Below are 16568 nucleotides of genomic sequence, written 5' to 3' on the forward strand. Positions count from 1 at the left end.
TTTGCGAATGCAAATCCCATTTTTGGGATGCATGAAGCATTTTGCTATTTTCGCAATTTAAGAAATCACATTTTTTTTGCGATTTCTCAAATTGCGATTGCATTTTAGAAATCGCAATTTTGTGATTTCTTAAATCCAATGCATGATTATTTAGAAATTGAGATTTCTCAATTTGGAAGGGGTAAATTAGCATGAAGTTGAACTTCATGCTTATTTACCGAAAACTTTCAAACATGCACTAGTTGCATATTTGAAAGTTTTAATTTACACACACACATGTCCTTGGATCATGTGTGTGTGTAAATTGCACTTAAAATTCAATTTCAGGGGTGCAGGGAGGGGTTCTTTGGACTCCCCTGCACCCTTGAAATTGCATTCACATTTTGCGAATCGCAATTTAAAATTCCCAAAATGTGAATGCCTTCCCATTCATTCCTATGGGCCTTTTGGCCCATAGGAATCAATGGGAAGGGTTTTCCTTAATTGCGATTCGCAAATTGTGAATCGCAATTAAGGAAAAGTACTGAATCGCAAAAAATATTGCGATTTTTTCATGCATAGCATTTTGCGATTTCTTAATTGCGATTCCTTAATTTTCGCAATTAAGAAATCGCAAAATGTCACAATATTGCATCTAGGCAATAGTCACTAGATAGGACATTTCAATATGTTTCATCATTTTGTTTAGTATAGTACAAAAAAAGACCTGTGCAAATACCTTGTTCTATAGATATACATTGATTATACCATAACGTACCATCTTGAGCCTATGTTGTTCATATTAAGCTAGATGGAACAATGTTCCAATAAAATAAGGAAAGTATAAGCCCCAAATGCAAAAACCAAGTAGTTTTGTTAACTTTGCAGTGTTCATTAAGGAGCAGATACTTCTAAACCGTTTGAAATCCCATAATATGATGAGAATGGCAGGCCAGTCTCTGTAAAATAAGTGAAGGTAAAGTAACCCAGAATTGTTATAATAAACTATCAGTGACCTAAGTGTCAGTCACCCTAAGTGTCAGTCACTCATAGAAAAGCGAGTCAAGCATGGTAAAAAAATACATGTTCTCAACAATGTCTGATGGAAAAGCAAGCTCTTGTTTGTGAAATAATTCACACTTGTATTGAACTCGATGTCTAATTAAACAAAGGCGGGGTGACACAAGTATGTTATACTAAACTATCAGGGAACTGAATGACAATCGCTTGTAGAAAAGCGAATTATGCATGTTTTTGTGATAACCCACTCATCCAAGACATTCTCTTTTTTTTTTTTTAAAAGGCAGACGTGGGTGTGAGATATGATTCATACTACCGTTGAATTTGATAGAAGAGGAGTGACAGGTGAATCATCAAAACAACACTAATGTGATCAGATCTACGTCTACAGAGAAACAAACTCACCCCTTTGATTAGAATGTATATTACTCGTGCGGTTCTTACTGTGTGCAAGCCAACATAATCAATACACTCACCCAGGGCACAAGTCCTATAAATAGATTTAGGGGGACTTGCAGTAAGCAAGTGAAATCAGTACGCATGCCAACACAGCACATTACGTCATGACTCATGACATTCCATGTGGCATCACAGTACGTGACCTCCAGGGGCGTAACACAGGCCACCGCCCCTCTGTGGGGCCCCAAGCTGTAGGCGACCCCTCAGCACAGTTCCCTCGTCTAAGAACTCCTGATAAAATCCGGAGCTAGGGCCCATCCATTCACCTTGCAGGGGGGCCATCTCAAATTTTGTTACGCCACTGGTGACCTCACTCAAAGTGACATCACAAGAAGTTACATCAGATACTAAGATCTCATACATATGTTTGTCCGGAGTATCATGAGTAAATTTAAGTGCATTATGATATTTAACAAATTAGATTTAGAGCTGGGTTGTGCCAAAAAAGTGGCGCAAACCTGATGCAAAATCTGGGCCTTAATTAATAATTTTTTTAAACCCTGTCACAAAGAAATTGGCAACAAGGAAAATATGGTAGTAGATCTATTCTGCTAACTTGGTTGCAAAGTCTGCATTCAAAAGTATTTTGTGGGGTTAAGTCATCTGCTGCAGTGGTGCCCAGTAAATATCAGGGAATAATAATAATGGTGAGATAATTTTGGAGGTTAACTCATTTGTTGGAGACATCTTTGTTTTTTGTAATCCCTAATTTGAATCAAGATAGTATAGAAGATCAAGTTGTCTCTTGCAAAACATAATCACCCACTGTTCTTGGAGAGGGGAATGGGGTTTTTGGCGATTGTTGAACCTCTATTTTGTTGCTACCTTCTTCGGGTTTGCTATTCATGATATCGTGAAACAAATGGTTAGCATCTTATACAATATTTTATGCATAAATGTACCACATAATTCTGCAATAGTGCTCTGATATGTGTGTGATATAACATTTGCCAACTGAAAATACAATAAAATACGTTTTTTTTTTAAAGTTGTCTCCTGCAAACCAAAGCAAATTATGTAACATGCAGATCATAGATTTTAATTTTTTGTAGATAGGTAAGTGGATTACTGCTTTGAACACAGAGATCCTTTTGTTACTTGCAATTCAAAAATTGTAATCCTTCTGGTAGACCACAGAGGGTATTTGACTCCTACACCTTGTAACCCTGACAGTCTCATATAACACATTGTGTACATTGATTTGCACACTTTTGTGATTTATTTTGAATGGATAATGTGTATTTTGGTATAGCACTTTAACACTCAGCATTCGGATGCGTTGTGCTATAAAAGGAATAAAATAGTGATATTTAAATTGTTATTTGTGTAAATACTGGGACAGGCAATCCCATCTGACATTCTTAAAGTGTATGCACTTATATACAGGGACAGAACAAAGTAATAGGCATGCTTCTCTTACATACCTGTGAAGAGATAATAAACTGTGTGCTTGTGTTTCCTCTCCGTTGCATTTGCATGGAAGTGTGGGGTTCCAGGCCGCCTCCAGCCTGATACTCTATCAAAAGGAAGCATGATGGCCCCTCAACTGCCCTTATCTTTTGCAGAAGACACACAAATGTCTTTGGCACAGCTGGAGGTGAAAAAAGCCCCCTTGCTGCCTGCACAGTGCTGCTGAGAATGAAAAGTAGACAACATGCTGGAGCTGTTAAAAGTGTCCTGGTGTCTAAAAATGACACTGGGACAAGTTCAACGTATTTATGTGGGACACAACATCTTGGCAGGGTTGACAGTGTCCTCCCTGTGAAAATAGTGGGTTTACACCATGTACCAACGCGTATCCCCGCCTCATGCCCTGCACTCACCATTAAAGGCAGACACAACATGCTGGGAACTCAAACATAAGGGGAGACCGGACGGTTCTCACAGGTATTCTGTAGTGGGGGATGACCTAAACAGCAGACTCTTCCTGTTTCAAGTTTCAAGTTTCAAGTTTTATTTATTTATGGTAACGGAACTCAATTGAGGTCCACATAATAATTCAACAAAAAACAACAAGATTTCTTAAAAAAGAAAAAGGATAATTTAAAATATCAATATAATGGTAAAAAAACATTTAAAGAAATGAAACAATTTAAAACAGAACATTTCGTTCGGAGCGTTAAACATTGCTTCAATAAAGTCAAAAGCAGTAAAGAGACCCAATTGAAGGCACATAGGTCTTAACCATTTGCGTCTAAAAGCCATAAGGACCGGTCAAACAAAAATAACATGGTACATATCCTGGGAGTTAGAGTTACAAAAATCACAGATATCTGAACCACCATACCATTTGGACAGAAGACAGTTCAGAGGGAGTAAATTATACCTTAACAGAAGGGTAAATCGCCTAACTCCATGAGGGAGATTCCAGCAAATGTATGGCTCGAGTTTTTTTATTTCACAAAATTTACCAGTATGGAACATTCCTCTCTTTGATTTACTTGTCCCACTATCTACTCTAAAACTCAACTCCCAAGAGGCAGACTTTAAGGATAACTTTAATTGGGCTGCAGATAATGAAAAAAGGCCTTGTTCATCTAGCTGTAGTAGTATAACAGCCTGTCGGAAATTCCTTACAATTGAAGAATAAGCATTGAAGGAACGCAACAGCTCATTTTTTATTAGGTACCTCAGTGTGCCAGGCATCCCTCCAGCTATATTAAAAACCCAACGCACCACACTCGCAGCTGCCTGAGCCCAAGAGCTGCGCAAACCGAATTCTTGTCTTAACAAAGACGTAGAATGTGCAGTATTTACAGAAGCTAAGTTGGGTAATATTTTTCCTTCGGTAGAATCCAAAAAATTCCAACATGCCATATCTACTATTTCTAGTCCGTAGATTAGGGATGCGGGAATTTTTGCTCGGAAAACCTCGAGCAATATGGAAAAGTGCCTTCTACCTGTCGCTTTGTAAAGAGAGATAAGACTCTTCCCTTGAGCAAGTGCTTTCCTGCTATTGTTCTCAGTGTGGGTTTTTTCATTTAAATTACAATCTTTCCAAGAAAGGGGTAGGATTTGACTACTTCTAGTCTTTCGCCCCCAACGAACCAGTAATAATTTTCATATTTGGATTTTCTCCTTCCCTGGAAGCACATTATTTTACTTTTTGAAATATTTATTTTTAAGAAATGAGCCTCAGCGTAGGAGAACAGAGCTTGTAAACGGCCATTCAAACCTTTTGGGGTAAGGTCCAAAATTAAAATATCATCTGCGTACATTAAGCACGCTATTGGAGATCTCCCCAAAACTGGTGCAATACCATTACTCGATGATAATAAAGCCTTAGGGAGGTCAGCAATATATAAAGAAAACAACAGGGGAGCCAATAGGCAGCCCTGTTTATGTCCATTATTTGTAGGTATAACCCTGGATAGTCCTCTCTCACCACCCATTAATACTCCGCACCAGGTGTCTGTGTGCAGTGCAATAACTAACTTTAATAAACTAGGGGGCATCTCTAATTTAATTAACTTGCTCCACAGCAGAGATCTGTCCACCTTATCAAAGGCCATAGCGAAGTCAATAAAAGCCCCATATACACCTCCTCTACGAACTGTAACATATTTTTCTACCAGGATTTGAAGAGCAGTAAGGTTGTCTAGAGTACCATGTTTTTTCCTGAAGCCAGTCTTTTCTAACGGAAGTATTGCAGACGCAGATACCCAGTCATTTAAAGAATTCAACAAACATTTACCAAAAACCTTGCCTATGGCATCTAATAGGGCTATTTGTCTGTAATGTTGAGGTAAATCTCTAGCCCCCTTTTTGTAGAGAGGAATTAATAAACTCCCTTTCCAGGAATGCGGAACGGTGCCATTGTTAAAACAAAATTTAAAGACTGAATATAAAATTTTCCCCCATAAGGTACTATGTGATTTTAGCACTGAAATCGGAATTTCATCTGGGCCTAATGCACCAGAAGAGCGCAGAGCTTTTATTGCAGCAACTATTTCAAATTCAGAGGGAGAATCGTATGGGAACAAGTCCTCCTGCAGCTTACCGGAATCAAACTTCTCACCATTACTGCTGTATAGATTCTGGATAAAGTCAACCCATGTCTGTTCATTAATAGATATCGGAGAGGGTCTGGATATTACCCCACATCCTTCTCCAATTAATGACCAGAAGGTTTTTGCCTGCCCGCTCCTGGTTGCCTCACGAAGTTTAATCCAGAGGGCATCTTCTTTCTCCCGTTTTAATCTAGCCTTTATCCTTTTTCTCCTTCTTCTCAAAAGGGATATTCTTTGTCTACGTTCGGGAATAAAGGAGCGGTACTGGGCCCTGACCAATTTATTTATTTCTGTGTTTAGATTACGAAGATCAGAGGGAATTTTAGGAATTATCTTTCCTGATGGGGGCTTTTAAACTTTAGATTTTAAGGTATGCAGAAGGGACGCAAAACAAAGTAGCTCTCTACCTTCCCATAAGATTAAGTTCTCTGCAGTGTATTCTAATATATTGGTCAAACTTCTAATGGACCCTGAATTCCAATAACATTTCCCTTTTTTATTATTAACGTTCAATAAGTCATCCCCAATATTCCATAGGTCCCTTTGAGATGAAGTTAGATTTAATTTTACAAACAAAACATTATGATCACTAAGATCAGTAACAAGTACAGATAAATCCTTCAGAGAACTAAAAAAGGTGCTATCAACTATCATATAATCCAGGATCGAACCACCATTCCCGGACTTATGTGTAAGATGAGCAGGACTATCCGAGGGGAGCCTTCTATTGATTATTATACAATCTGCTTCGGCTAAACTCTCCAGGATTAGTTTCCCTCTTTTATTTGTTTTAATGTTCTCTGGGAATATGGCTTTAGGTATCAGGAACGTTTCCTCCTTTACCTTATTCCTGAATAACTCCAAGGCACTATTAGATATTTTGCCATTTAGGTCACCTAATAATAAAATATGAGGGGGGAAAGTAGATTCCTGAAGATTTAATATGAAAGAACAAATCGTCTTAATACCAGAATTATAATTTATATCTGGAGGTAAATAGGCATTTATTATTACGAGTGATTTCTGGGGGGCATCTTTAGCAAAAAATTTTAAGGTTATTGCCTGAAATAATTTGTTCAAATCTAAATAATGGGTATAGTTCCAATTGACTTTATTTGACAAAAGGCAGGCTAGCCCTCCCTTCGCACGGCCTCTCGTAGAGGGAGTAGCATTACTCTCCAATGCATAATAGTCTTTTACAACCGGGACATTCCCTACCAGCCATGTTTCCTGCAAACAAATGATGTCTGCTTCTAAAGAATGCAAGAATAGCAACTTTTCGGTACTCTGGATTAATCCAGCAGTTTTCCACGATATTATTTTTAAATTATCGTTAAAAATCTGAATTCATTCTAGGTGTAAAACCAGATTTATCTGATAGAACAGCGGGCAACCAACTCCACTCCAAATCGGCGTCCTTTACCCTGGTTTGTTTTATAGATAGCGGATTATTTACTATCACCTGTCGCTCATTTTTTGATATGTGTATTTTTAACTCTTCGGTCACTGCAGAGGAACCATCTGACGGACAGGATTTTATACCCTGATAAGTTAACATTTTTCGGGGTCTTTGGCTTTCTATTTTAACCGGAATAAAAGGATCGACATCGATTCCTCTTATTTGAAATTCTTCTGCCCATTGTAGGACGTGATTTGTTACCAATTTGGAATAAAATTTTACCCGTGCTATCTTTCCATTCTCTGAGTTTATTAGCGTTATTACATCTAGATCTGCAGATTGGATCAATTTTAAGCTTTCTATTTCATGGAAACAGTCAACTAATGCAGATCTGTTTAAAATAAGATCTGGATCGAAAATAGGTATAAAATCCCGGCGCCCTCCCGCGCTCTACCACGCAGCGGTGTTAATGTTCTACTTTTGTATAGCGGGGAGGATTAGGGGGGTGTGGCCAACAGGGAGAGCGGCACCAGGTGTTTGTGGTGAGGTCAGCAGCAGAGACTCTTGGATCCTGTATTCCTGCTGCTGCCGCGCTCGCAGCCCTGCTGTGCAGAAGTCCTCGCTAGGAATCAGCGAGTCCTGCTCCCCTCACAGTGCACACAGAAGCAAAACAAAGCGCCACGGGACCCGCGAATCCAATCCAGCACAACTCTCTCACATAAAAAGACAAACTCTTCCTGTTTATAATATGGGCATGCTGGGAGTTGTAGTTTTAACAAATTTGTTTAACTATTGAAAACCATCAAAGAAAAGAATGGCAATCCTATTTTTGATCAATCAATCAGTACATTTGTAGAGCGCACAACTCGCCTGTGATGGTCTTAAGGTGCTGGGGAGGGGCAGGAGTCCTGCTACTGCTTGAACAGCTAGGTCTTGAGAAGTCTCTTGAAGGTCAGCAGATCCTGAGTCTGTCGCATGCGGATGGGTAGGGTGTCCCAGGTCTTAGCGGCGAGGTGGGAGAATGATCTGCTAGCGGCGGTCGCTCGTCAGATGTTGGGACGGGGGCCTGGGCAAGGTCAGCGGGGAGAAGCTGACGGTTCGGGTGTAGAAGGTGAGTCGTTTGTTGAGGTACGCTGGTCCGGTGTTGTGGAGTGATTTGTGAGCTTGGGTGAGGGGCTTGAAGTTGATCCTCTTGTTGACGGGGAGCCAGTGCAGGTCTTTCAGGTGGGCTGTGATGTGGCTGTGGCGGGGGATGTCGAGGATGGGGACGAGGATGGGGACGAGAATGAGGCATGAAGAGGCATTCTGTATGTGAATCAAGAAAACCAACGACAACAACACCACCACCCGGTTCGACAACATCTGACTCAAGCAACTGGTAGATATGCCCACTGGTAGATATACCCACTTCGCCGGCCACAGGCTGGACCCCATCTTCTCTGCGAGCAGCCACGTTGCCTTCAACCACAGCTGCATCCACTTCACCTTCAAGAAGAACCCATCCCACCACCACACGCCACAGATCCCCCGCAGGTGCTGTCACCACTGACCAGCTGACCACATCGCTAAACCAGAACCCACCTACCGACACCCCTGACACCAACGACGCAGCAGACAACCTCACACAGTGGATCACCAACTGCGCCAACGACCTCTCTCCACTGAAGATACCCCCAGGCAAGACCAGCAACAGAAAAACCTCATGGTTTACAGACGCCCTCAAAATCGCAAAGAAATCTTGTTGCACCGTCGAAAAAGCCTGGCGCCACAAGTGGACATCAGAAAACATGACAGCCCTCAAGAACGCCACCCGCGAATACCACCAGATGATCCGCACCACCAAAAGGACATCATTCAAAGAGCGGCTGGACAGCAACTCCCACAACAGCAAGGAACTCTTCAGCATAGTCAAAGAGCTCTCCAACCCCAGCAACAACGACATCACACCGTCGCAAGACCTCTGCAACTCCCTCGCCACTTCCTTCCACCGCAAGATCACATACATACATGACAGCTTCCGACCCCAGACTCCGCCCCCAGCCACCAAACCAACGCCCCCCACCACCAGTCTCAGCGCATGGACACCCATCAGCACTGAAGACACCACCCGCGTCATGAACACCATCCACTCCGAATCCCCTGTCGACCCATGCCCTCATTATATCTTCAACAAAGCCGACACCATCATCGCACCCCACCTCCGGAACATAATTAACAGCTCCTTCACATCAGTCACCTTCCCTGGAAGCCGGAAACACGCAGAAATCAACGCCCTTCTGAAGAAACCAACAGCGGACCCCAAAGACCTCACAAACTTCCGCCCCATCTCTCTTCTCCCCTTCCCAGCCAAAGTCATTGAGAAGACCGTAAAAAAACAGCTGACGGCATTCCTCGAAGCAAACAACTCGCTCCACCCATCCCAGTCCGCATTCCAAGCCAACCACAGCAACGAGACCACCCTCCTCGCAGCCATCGACGACATCAGGACCCTGATGGACAATGGAGGGACAGCTGCTCTCATCCTCCTAGACCTCTCGGCAGCCTTTGACGCCGTCTGCCACTGCACCCTAACAACCCGCCTCTTCAACTCTGGGATCCAAGGAAAGGCTCTAGACTGGATCATGTCCTTCCTCTCCAACAGAACCCAGGGAGTCCGCCTCCATCCCTTCCGTTCCGAGGCCACCAAGATCATCTGCTTCGTACCCCAGGGCTCATCACTCAGCCCAACCCTCTTCAACATCTACATGAGCCCCCTCGCCACCATCGCACACAAACACAACATCAACATCATCTCCTACACCAACAACACCCAACTGATACTCTCCCTCATCAAAGACCCTCTCACCGCCAAAGCCAACTTCCAGGATGGAATGAAAGATGTCGCAGAATTGATGAAGCACAGCCGACTAAAACTCAACTCGGACAAGACAGAGGTCCTCATCCTCGGACAATCCCCATCCACCTGGGACAACTCCTGGTGGCCCACGTCGCTGGGAATGGCACCGACACCCACGGACCACTCTCGCAACCTGGGATTCATCCTGGACTTCTCCCTCACGATGACCAAGCAGGTCGACGCAGTCTCGTCCTCATGCTTCAACACCCTGCACATGCTCCAAAAGATCTTCCGATGGATCCCCACCGAACTCAGGAAGACGGTCACCCAGGCCCTCGTCACCAGCCGACTGGACTAAGGGAACGCCCTATATGCAGGAACAACAGCCAAACTTCAGAAACGGCTTCAGCGCATACAGAACGCCTCCGCACGACTCATCCTCGACATCCCCCGCCACAACCACATATCCGTCCACCTGAGAAACCTGAACTGGCTCCCCGTCAGCAAGAGGATCACATTCAGGCTGCTCACCCACGCACACAAAGCACTCCACAACATGGGCCTGAATACCTCAACAACCGCCTCTCGTTCTACACTCCCACCCGCCAGCTCCGCTCCACGAGCCTCGCCCTCGCCGCCGTCCCACAGATTCGCAGAACCACCACCGGAGGAAGATCATTCTCTTACCTGGCTGCCAAGATGTGGAACTTCCTCCCCGCACACCTACGACTGACCCAGGACCATCTCACCTTCAGGAGACACTTCAAGACCCGGTTATTCGAGCAGTAGTGGCTCCCCCCTCCCGGCAGCGCCTTGATACCCTCACAGGTGAGTAGCGCGCTCTACAAATGTATTGATTGATTCAATATGTGTTGTAGTGGTTTCTGGAGTTTGGCTGAGGTTCCCACGTAGAGAGCGTTGCATAGTCGAGCCTGCTGGTAATGAGGGCCTGGGTGACCGTCCTTCTGGTTCCGTTGGGGATCCATCTGTAGATCTTGTTTGGCATGCGGAGGTTGTTGATGCTGGAGGAAGAGACTGTGCTCACTTGCTGGGTCATTGACAATGCTGAGTCCAGGATGACCCCTAGGTTGCGTGTGTGGTCAGTGGGCATCTTTGCAGCTCCCAGTTCAGCTGGCCACCATGAGTCTTCTTAGACGGAACGGGGTAAATCCGATGAGGAGGAGCTCCGTCCTGTCTGAGTTCAGTTTCAGGCAGCTTTTCATCTTCCAATCGTCGATGGCCTTCATTCCTTCGTGGAGGTTGGATTTGGCAGTGGTTGGAGCCTTGGTGAGGTAGAGGATCAGCTGTGTATCATCAGCGTATGAGAGCAGGTTGAGGTTGTGTGATCGGACGATGTTGGCGAGCAGTGCCATGTAAACGTTGAAGAGTGCCTGGCTGAGGGACGATCCTTGGGGTATGCCGCAGATGATCTTGGTGTCTTTAGAACGGAATAGGGGGAGCCGGACACTCTGGGTTCAGCCAGTGAGGAAGGAGGTGGTCCAGTCCAGGGCTTTGTTGTGGATCCCTGCGTTGTGGAGGCGTGTGCGAAGGGTGTGGTGGCACATGGTGTCGAAGGCGGTCGAAAGGTCCAGGAGGATGAGGGACGCCCTTTCTCTGTTGTCCAGCATGTCCCTGATGTCATATGTGGCGGCAAGGAGGGTTGTTTCAATGTTGTGGATGCTGCAGAATCCAGATTGGGATGGGTCTAGGATGTTGTTCTCTTCGAGGAAGGAGGTCAGTTGCTTGTTGACGATCTATGCAATGACTTTTACCTTGAACTTGAATAGGGAGATATGCCGGACGTTCTTGTAGTCCTTGTGGTCCCCCTTGGGCTTCTTGAGTAAGGTGTTGTTCTCGGCATGCTTGCAGCTCTCTGGGAAGGTGGCAGTCTCGAAGGAGCTGTTGATGACCTTGCGGAGGTGGGGGGCAATGGTGGAGCTTGCTTTGTAAAAGATGTGGTACAGGCCGGGGTCAGATGGTGCGCCAGAGTGAATGGTGTTCATGAGTTGGATGGTGCTGTCGTCATTGACCAGGGTCCAGAAAAGCAGGAGTTTATTTGAGTGTGGGGTGGTGATTCTGAGGTGTCGGTGTCTGTCAGGGGGCCTGGTTGTTGGAGCTGTCATGGATGTCTGCAATCTAGTGGTGGAAGATGGTGGCCAGTGAGTCGCAGAGGTCTTGCAATGGCGGGATGTCGTTGGAGTTGGAGCTGGGGTTGGAGAGTTCCTTCACGATGTTGAAGAGCTCTTTGCAGTTGTGTGCATTGTTGTTGATGCGCATGGACTGAGTCTTTCTGTGGGGTCTCTTTAATGTGAACATCATGGAGGGCATGGATGGCATTGGATTGTGGTGATTTTTGTGTGTTTTTCGATTTTTTGGGGTGTTGATGGGGCCTGTCCATGTGGGTGGGGGCCATTTTGAGGACTGGTACAGGCAGGGCCTGGCCATGTGGTGGGGGTCTAGGGGCCATTTTGAAGCCAGGCAGAGAGCTTTGATGTGCCATAGGCCTTTACGCAGTCTGCCATGCTTTCATCCATTATGCCCAGGGGTACCCATTTTTAATCAACTGTTTATGTTTTATGACAAGCTTGATTTTAATAAATATTTTTACTTTTAATAAAGCTTTAAAATTTATATAGACTCTTTGGTTTTGGGCAAGAGTGAATGAGCAAAAGGTTTTGCAATTTGCAAGCATGAGTCCGTGCCTCTGACACTTCTGGACTCTGACTCCGTACTCTTGTCCTGCATTGGATTATCATCATTGGGGATCAATCATCGATGAATTCGGGAGCTAAATGACTCTGCCACACTATCTAGTCAGTAAGGAGATTGGGGGTTCTTCAAAGTCTGATATCACTGAGGTATGCGGAAAGTCTACCTGCGCCTATTATAATTGATAAACAATGCACTATTTAGTGTCCATAGTTCTGTTTGTGCAGATTTCTCCCTGCAACAGTAGTAGTATGGATTGTCCTCCTATCCAAACCAAAAGTAAAGTAGTATCTTATTCTATCTCGGTGGTAATTTACCTTTTTTTGTTGGTAATTGTCAAAGCATAAACATTTAGAAGACTTGAAAAGACATTATGGACAATCCCAGAGGACTGCACTCAGTGCATAGAGCTATTGCTGACTAGAATGGGAATTTCGTTTAACACCTTTTGCCAAATGTGCAATGTTAGTTAGCTTCACAGACAGACTAATAAGAATAATCTAGTAATACCACAAGAGTCATAGTAGAGGCAGGATAAGAATTTAGATAGAGTCTACAAGAAGATCAAAGACGATTTAGAAAAAAAAATCGAATGAGGAACGCTTGGAAAAAATAGGTACTCTATATTAAAATTAAAACTTACCGGGGCCAGCAAAGGAGCCCTTGCCTGACCGATCCTGGCCTTGTTCAGCAGCAGCAGCCTCCTCCTCTGTCCTCTTGCCCCTCGGGGGAGCTGATGTACAACATGAAAGAAAGAAAGACCCGAAAACATGGATGATTGTTGTCAACCAAATCAAACATTTCAAAAGAACAATAACAAAATATTTTTGCCAAATAGCAAATAGACAACTATTCCACGGGATATATTGACCTATCTCATGTGGTCTACTACGATATTAGTATTGCTTGATTTGCGGACTGTCGACTTGGAAAGTTATGTAACTCACTAAACAAACTACTAAAAAGGTTCGCCTAGGACTGGCAGGCAGCAGTCTGCAGCACGCGAAGTGACAGACAAACTCCATCGTGATTGCAGATCAGCGACAACACTAAAAAGTTTCCTACTACATTAACCAGTCATTAAAATACTCAAACTATCAATCCACCACCACTATTTCTTCTTATTGTCAGGTGTACAAAAGAAGGACTGGACTTGAGTCTGTAGGGGCAGATTTACAAGCCCTTGCGGCTCTTTTGCTCCATTGTTGCGTGACTTTTGTGACGCAGCGGCAGAACAAAAGAGGCGCCATGGTGCGGCGTATATTAACAACGTGACGCATATGGGAGATGCATTACATTGTAAAGCCCTGTGCCATCAGGGGGCAGTGGAGGGCGTTCCTAAAAGTGGCTGAGGGAAATCTACAAGATTTCAATCAGTCACTTTGAGGACAATGTGTCAGGTCTGTCGTGGTTGCTCCTCAGGATTGGATTGATGCTATAGGGGGGGCCCACCTCTAGATCATCCCAAGTCTCACTGTACAACGTCACAGACTGTTAAGGAGATCAAGCGGGGGAAAAAATATAGGTCCGGAGGGGAACAGCTGGGCAACTGGAACCGCAACCTGTATCCTACAGGTCTGCATAAACAAAGGAACGATCTAAAGGGCGGCTTCTAAATCCCCTGGTTCTGCTACCAGATTTAGGATGAAGATAACCCAACACTGCCCAGAACAAAAGGAAGGATGAGTACTCTCCTTGACAGAAGATCGCAACAAAATGTTCCTCCTCCGAGGAAATGTATGAAACGAATGTTCCCTGGGAATTGCAGGAAAAGTCAACCCCAAGTTATTGCATACATTCCCTAAACAGTTTGTTGATTAAAGGAGCCAAAGGTACTAAATCATAAGCCCAGCGTAAAGCAAAAACAAAGCGTCTCACTGGCTCACTGGTTAGAGGCGGCAGATCCGAGAGCAGAGGACGGCCCGGGACCAGGGTTCGATTCCCGGCGCGGCAGGTTTCTGGACCAGGGTCAGCGGACTTGATAATTCTCTCACCTCGGTGCCCACTCTGATCAGCGATCACACTCGGCAACTCTGGGCATTAGCTTGCCTCATCTTCACTAACGGCCCCACCAGACCGCCGGGGATGCCTGGTCTCACCCTGGAGATACCCATTAAGGGACCATCTCTCAGGGAAGCCAGGAAGGGCTTTGCAGCGGTCGAAGCGCCTTGGGACCCTACGGGTAAGTAGTGCACTATATAAATGCCAATACATACATCCTTCTCTGTAAGCGCTAATGGGTAAGTACTGTGCAATGACTGGTTTAGCGGCACCTAAGCCCAGGTGTCCTGCACGAACCGGAGCAAGACGCTCCCTGAAGGTATTAGAATAACTAATACACGAACACCAGGTTCCAACAAAGTAATGCACAAACTCAAGAACCCCACTCCGTAATGGAAAACCTGAGACTTTGTTGACAGTTCACGATATGGGCGTTTCCTAAGCCCCACCAGGGTAATCCAGAAAGTAGGTGCAAAGAATCCTGGGGACCGTTCAGATGCAGGCGCTTCCTAAGCCCCACCAGGGTAATCCAAGAACCACAAGCAAAATAGCGCTAAGGCACAGCGCTCGTAGCGGGCGCTTCCTAAGCCCCACCTCGATAAGCCACGATCCGAACCAAACAGACCAACGCTTACCGCCGCCGATATCCAACAAACCATCAGCTCGAAAACAGGATACACGCTAAGACACTCTCCTCACCAGCAGGAATAATCGGCAGCGCGTCCACCGTAAGACGCCATATTAATCCCTTTAGTCGCACAGTGTCATAGCAGCGCGCCGCGCAAAGGATCATGGGATATGTATTTCCCAACCCGTTCCATAATAAAGAGCAGGCAGTGATTTACCAGCAGTCGGGGGAATCGTGACAGTAAACCCCCTCTCACGACATTCACTGACTGCCACCAGGTTTACCAGGATGCGACAAATGGAACCTCCGCACCAGTCTAGGAGCATGAATAGCACCAACAGGTTCCCAAGAGTCCTCCTCCGGACCATAACCCTTCCAGGATACCAAGTACTGGAGTTTCCCTCTCACCCTGCGAGCGTCCAGAATGCGCCGCACCTCGTACTCGACGTCCTGCTCAACCCTCACAGGTGCCGGGGCCGTAGGACCAGGACCCCGAGCCGGCTTGAGCAGCGAGACATGGAACACCGGGTGTATCCGAAAATGTGAGGGGAGTTTCAATTTCACTGCCACAGGGTTGACATGGCGAATCACCTGGTAAGGACCAATGAACCTAGGGTTGAAAACACTGTACCTTTTGAAATGGATGTTCCGAGTGGACAACCACACCCAATCTCCTTTCTTGTACTCTGGACAATGCCTACGGTGTTTATCAGCCTGGTTTTTGTACCGTAGTTTCGCCTTTTCAAGGTTCCTTCTAGCCTGCAACACTGTTTTCCGCAACTGCACTAATCTGGACTGTAACTGTGGGATTGGAGCTTCAGCGACCGGCACACTCAAGGGGGCGAATCTGGGATGAAACCCATACGTACAGAAAAACAGGGTATACAAAGTAGAGGAATGAACTGCATCATTATATGCCACCTCAGCAGACCACAACCATTCCACCCATGCCTCTGTAGTGGTATCAACAAAACACCTCAGATATTGCTTGAGGGTCTGGTTTAACCTTTCGGTCTGCCCATCCGTTTGTGGATGAAAGCTGGTGGACAAGGAAGAGGCAAAGCCTAATCGATCACACCAGACCCTCCAAAAGTTTGCGGTGAATTGTGTTCCCCTATCTGAAACGATAACCTTGGGAAGACCATGCAACCGGATTACATGAACGAGCAAGGAATGGGCTAATTGGCTAGCTGTGGGAACCCCTTTACAGGCTATGAAGTGGCCCATCTTGGTTAAGTAGTCCACCACAACTACTATAGCTGTCATTCCGTGATCTTTAGGGAGTCCCACCACAAAATCTACTGAAAAGCTCTCCCAAGGACTCACAGGAGTGGGCATAGATTGTAACAGCCCTTGTGCTGGTCGATGATCGCTTTTAGCCTGCGAACAGACGTCACATCGCTGAACCCAAGCGAACACATCAGGCCGGATGGTTGGCCACCAATAGGAGCGTAGCAGTTTTTCCAAAGTTTTCTTCCCTCCAGTGTGTCCTGCACATGGTAGATTGTGACACCACTTAAAGACCTG

Source organism: Lissotriton vulgaris, chromosome 6 (assembly GCF_964263255.1).
Source record: "Lissotriton vulgaris chromosome 6, aLisVul1.2, whole genome shotgun sequence".
Classification (NCBI taxonomy): domain Eukaryota; kingdom Metazoa; phylum Chordata; class Amphibia; order Caudata; family Salamandridae; genus Lissotriton; species Lissotriton vulgaris.